This window comes from Glycine max, chromosome 16 (assembly GCF_000004515.6).
Source record: "Glycine max cultivar Williams 82 chromosome 16, Glycine_max_v4.0, whole genome shotgun sequence".
Lineage (NCBI taxonomy): Eukaryota > Viridiplantae > Streptophyta > Magnoliopsida > Fabales > Fabaceae > Glycine > Glycine max.
This window is the reverse complement of record NC_038252.2, coordinates 16,294,240-16,300,139: the sequence shown is the minus strand read 5'-3', so window position 1 is coordinate 16,300,139 and position 5,900 is coordinate 16,294,240.

The following is a 5,900-nucleotide window of genomic DNA, read 5'->3' as shown; positions in this document are numbered from 1 at the left end:
CTCCAGACCAGTTCAGGGCAGAGGTCGCATGGCCCGGAGATTGGCCCGAGGCCCAAGAAGGAGAGGCATCCCCAGAAGCTCCCGGCGATGGAGAAGAGGCCCACGGGGACGAGGAGATGGCCAATTTGCTTGACTTCTTGGGAGGGAGTGGAGCTACATGATTGGGAGATCCCCAGATTCATGTTTTCTTTCATATTTCTTTTATCATTTATGTGTTATGTTTTGACTTGAGAGACTAATGTTTGTTTTTGTTGTTTTGATTGTCATTTGTACAGCGCATACATTTTTGTTTGAATTGTTGCGTTAGTGTTTATATCATCACTGTCAATGATGTTTGAAATTCTGGAACCGTGTAGAGTTCTTCGTTTAGGAACATCGCCCAAAAAAATATATAATAAAACAAACAAAAATCATGATAAAAAAAAAAAGAGAACAGAAAAAAAAAAGAGAGCAAGTAAGGAAAAAGAGAGCAAATAAGGAAAAAGAAGGCAAGTAAGAAAAAGATGGGGAGAAGGAAAATAAGTTGTCTAGCTGAAAAACCGGCATGCTTTTGAAAAGAGATGACTTCCAACTTTTCTTTGAAAAAATTCGCTGATCATAGCTATTTTTGGAAGAAATGTGTGTGTGCACCCGAAGGGTAAAAGCTGTGAAATTTCCCCGGACGCCCGAAATGGACTCGGATGAATGCACAAATTGATAAAAGAACATATCTTGGAAACATTGGGTTGACTAAAATGGAGGAAATGAATCCTGAGCCCTAGCATCACATGACCATAAAAATTTGACACTTGAGTGTCCGCATAGGTGCATGCATGACCAGTTTTGCATAAAATTTCCAAATCATCATTTTTGCATTTGTGTCATGGAAATGATGTGGGGTATCCTTTTTTTTCCCTGAACCAAACCAAATCCTGACATGTATCATGCCTAGCCATTCTACAAGTCTTGAGCCAAAATCCTGACTCACCATAATCCTTACCCTCGGAAGCAAAAAAGAAGAGAAGGAAAATTTCCAATCAAAGAAAAAGAGAAGGAAAATTTCCAATCAAAGGAAAAAGGGAGCAAGGAAATTCCCAATCAAAGAATGGAAGAAAGAAAAAAGAAAAGAAAGAAAATTCCCAACCAAAGAATGAGAGGAAGTAAAAAAGGAAGGAAAGAAAGTTCCTGATCAAAGAAACTAGAAGAAATGTGCAGAAAGGTCTTTTTGACCAGACAATATCTGAACAATACAGAATTGTCACCAAATGAAAAAAAGGAAGGAAAGGAAACCATGACCTAAAAGTGGTCTTCTCCCTTTGATTACCAACCCAAAATCCTATGCGTCGGTGACTTGTTCGCCTCGCGCAAAACAAAAATAGAAAAGGAAAAAAGGAAAAAAAAAAAAAAGAAAAAACTCAAAAGCCAGAAAGCCCACCAAAAGAACCCATTCCCAAGGGAAGTCCTATTGATCCATGATCACGCATGTAATTTTTGATTTGATAGGAAATAATTTGCAAAGTCAAGTCATGACATATCTATGGTTCGGAATTAGGATAAAACACTTACCTGTGCGAGATTGATACACTTTGAGTGGATTTCTTCTATTTTTGTTGAACCTAGTGTTTCCTCTAAATGGTCATTTAGAAACGAAATGCTAACATCCAAAATCTCATTTATGGTTATGAGAAAAATTCATCAGCATACTCTCCTTCCCCGATAGACGCATTGTTTTTCACTCAAAAAAGCATATGCTGCTCTAAATCAATTGGAATATTTGTCTCTTTGCTAAAGCATGTTTGCATTTTAGTGGAGAAAACACCGAGACTCTTTTTAAGTCTCACAAGTTATCCAGAACTACGTAGGTCTGAGTTCCTCATTGGAGGATACGTAGGAGCAAAAGCCTCGCTTTTGTCGACCACACCGCTTTTTGTCACCATGACCCAAGAGCTAGTAGCCCGCAGAGATGCCTTATGGTTATCCGCACCTCGTCATTCAGTGACCCCAGGTGTGATTGATAAGCAGAGGCCAATTGGTCATCTGCGCCCTTTCCGGAGATGTCAACATCTTCCGGTGGAGACTTTTTCAAGTCTCACAGTTATCCAGAACTACGTAGGTCTGAGTTCCTCATTGGAGGATACGTAGGAGCAAGAGCCTTGCTTTTGTCGGCCGCCCCAAAAGCTCTGTCATACTGACCTTGAGGTCATGTGACACGCGGAGACAAAATTTGGTCATTCTGCACCCCTTTGCCATTCAGACACAGTCGTGTCCGATGGCACGCAGACAAATTATGGTCATTCTGCACCCTTTTGTCATCTAGAGGCGGCGGGCCCGACGACATGCGGAGACAAAATTTGGTCATTCCGCACCCCTTTCCATTCAGACACAGTCGTGTCCGATGGCACGCAGAGACAAATTATGGTCATTCTGCACTCTTTGTCATCCAGACGCGGCGGGCCCGATGACATGCGGAGACAAAATTTGGTCATTCCGCACCCCTTTGCCATTCAGACACAGTCGTGTCCGATGGCACGCAGAGACAAATTATGGTCATTCTGCACCCTTTTGTCATCCAGAGGCGGCGGGCCCGATGACATGCGGAGACAAAATTTGGTCATTCCGCACCCCTTTGCCATTCAGACACAGTCGTGTCCGATGGCACGCAGAGACAAATTATGGTCATTCTGCACCCTTCGTCAATCGCGGCCGACAAGCCCGTTGACACCTTGATAGCAGGCAGAGACTGACACCGTCTTCTGCACCTTTTGTTGCCCCGGGAACAACAAGTCATTTGCATGCGGAAATTTTATGGTCACCCGCGACTCTCGTCAACCGAGAGGAACGAAATTAGTGTCTTATCTTTACTTTCCTTTTATCTCCAATAAAAGGCAAGTAAAGAGGGGCAACTGTCATACCCTAATTTCGTCCGGGGACCTTTGCTTGATGACATGCGACCTTTGTTTGGTCCTTGTAAGGTGTTTGGCACCCATCATTAGGCAATTTGTGAAATTTCGGGACATGCCAGAAAACAAAAGAAAATATTGATGCACAATCCGTAAGGTTCCGTGACACACCGGAAATCAAATGGAGGCATCGTTGCACAATTAGTGAGGTTCCGTAACATTCCGTAAGTCAAAAAGGGGATGATTATGTAATCCGCAAGGTTCCGTAACATTACGGAAAGAAAACAAGTATCGTTACGAAATTCGTAAGTTTCCGTAACTTTACGAAAAAGGAATCACCAAAAAAAGGTAGGGGGTGTACTTAGTAAAAATGGGGGTGCAAATAGCAACCAGGCCCACTTGGGCTCTCCAGAAGATTCCTCCAGAAGGCTGTTGCTTCTGGAGAAAGCAACCCTGCTCGCCTGGGCGAGCTGGGCGGCAACCATCTCCCCTATTTTGCTATAAATAGGGGAGGAAGTGAGAAGGAAAAGGGTTCGGCCCCTTAGGCACTTCTCTCTCTTTTGAATTTGCTTGGAAAAATTGTTTCCGTGAAGAAAATCTAAGCTGAGGCGCTTTCGAAATGTTTCCGTAACGTTTTCCGTGAGGAATTTCACGAAGGTTTCGACCGTTCTTCGACGTTCTTCATTCGTTCTTCATCGTTCTTTGATCTTCAACGGGTAAGTACCTCGAACCAAGCTTTTCGATTCATTCTATGTACCCGTGGTGGTCCACATTGTGTTTCGCGTATTTTTATTCTCGTTTCATTTACTTTTTATACCCCCTTTTGACGTGCTTAAGCCATCTTATTTAAGTCATTTCTCGCTTAAACTAAAAATAAAATAAATTTCCACCGATCGTTTGAATTGTATTATCCGTTAACTTCGGTTAAAATGAATTCCGACCGTTCGGTTGTGCCGTAACCACGTTGGAAATTAAAAAAAAAAAAGAGGTAAAAAATAATATAATAATAAAAAAACATCTTTTTAGTAAAATAAAGCGGAAAATCAATCGGACGTTTTCTCTTTGGGATTTCTCATTCTTAACCGAATTGACTAATAACTAAAGTGAAACTAAGGCTAAAATCAACTCTCCTAGTCAAGCTCGTCCATAAAAATAGGTTTTTGAAGTTTGTCATTTCAATTTCTTACTAAGTAAAATGGATCATTTTTAAGGTCCAACGCCTTAAAATGATCACCTTTTAAGTAAAAAAGAATCACTTGATAAGAAAGAACTACGTAGGTCTGATTTCCTCATCGCAATTGAGGAATACGTAGGAGCAAAGGGAAACACCCTTGTCGACCACAAAAAGAGAAAAATATAAAAAGGGTATAAAGGATATAAAGACATAAGAAGGGAACATAAAAAATCAAAGTCATGTTTGCACATTCGATTAAAGGCTGCCGCCCTTGGGACGGACGTGTGGGGTGCTAATACCTTCCCCGTGCGTAAATACAACTCCCGAACCTTTCACTTAAAAGTTCGTAGATCGCGTCTTTTCCGGTTTTTCCGATGTTTTCCTCAAATAAACGTTGGTGGCGACTCCGCGCGTATTCCTTTCGTGGAACACGCATCCCGCGAGTCACGCGTCGCCCTCCCGCCAAAGGGTAGGTTGCGACACACTCAAAGCCAAATTCCCCACCTAAAAACCATTCCCAAAATAAGTCCTATTGATCCATGATCACGCATGTAATCTTTGATTTGATAGGAAATGATTTGCAAAATCAAGTCATGACATATCTATGGTTCGAAATTAGGATAAAATAGTTACCTGTGTGAGATTGATATACTTTGAGTGATTTTCTCCTATCTTTGTTGGACCCAGTGTTTCCTCTAAATGGTCGTTTAGAAACGAAATGCTAACATCCAAAATCTCATTTATGGTTATGAGAAAATTTCATCAGCATACTCTCCTTCCCTGATAGACACATCATTTTTCAAAAAAAAAAAAGCATATGTTGCTCTAATCAGTTGGAAGTTTTGTCTCTTTACTAAAGCATGTTCGCATTTTAGTGAAGAAAACACCGAGACTATTTTTAGTCTCACAATTATCAAGAACTACGTAGGTCTGAGTTCCTCATCACAAATTGAGGATACGTAGGAGCAAAAGCCCTGCTTTTGTCGACGACCCCACTTTTTGTTACCGTGACCCAAGAGTCCGGTGGCATGCGGAACCACATGACCGTGGGATCCCCAGATTCATGTTCTTTTTATGTTTCATCCTTTATCATTTACATGTTATTTTATTTCTATGACTTGAGGGACTAAAGTTTGTTTTTTGTTGTTGTGATTGTCATTAGTTTTGTGCAAATATTTTGTTTGGACTATTGCGTTAGTGCTTACTTCGTTGTTGTCAATAGTGTTTGTTGAAATTCCGGTACCGTGTAGAGTTTTTCATTTAGAAACGTCGTCCTAAAAATAAAATGAACAAAAAATCATGATAACACCAAAAATAAAGTGTTGTGAACGAATGTCGTGTCTATGTATACAAAGAAAAGAAAAGAGTTTTTTATATATGTAAAAGAAAATGTGTATAGAAAGATTTTGTGTGTGTAAATAATGTGTGAAAAGAAATTCTTGTGTGTGTGAGCGACGAGTGTATATAAAGAAAATTTTGTATAAACTACGGGTGTGTGTTTGAAAAAATGAAAAAAAGAAATCTTTGAACATGAATAGGGTTTGTATATAGACCGTGTTGACGTAAAGAGAAGGAGTTTTAATGCGTGCGTGTACAGAAAAAGTTCGTCATGTATAGGAATGTAGGTGTACAAAGAAAAGTTTTTCTCATAGAGGGCAATGGATGTATAGTTTTTGTGAACATAAAAGATGAAACAAAAAGGAAAAAGAAAGAAAGACCTCGAAGGTCGACATGTTATGGTCGTAGCAAGCATAAATCATTCGTAGAGAGCAAACGTATCTTTTGGAAACAAGGGACTGACGCTAAGAGTTTATTTTCCTGAATGGCCGAGATAAGAATGGATGGTT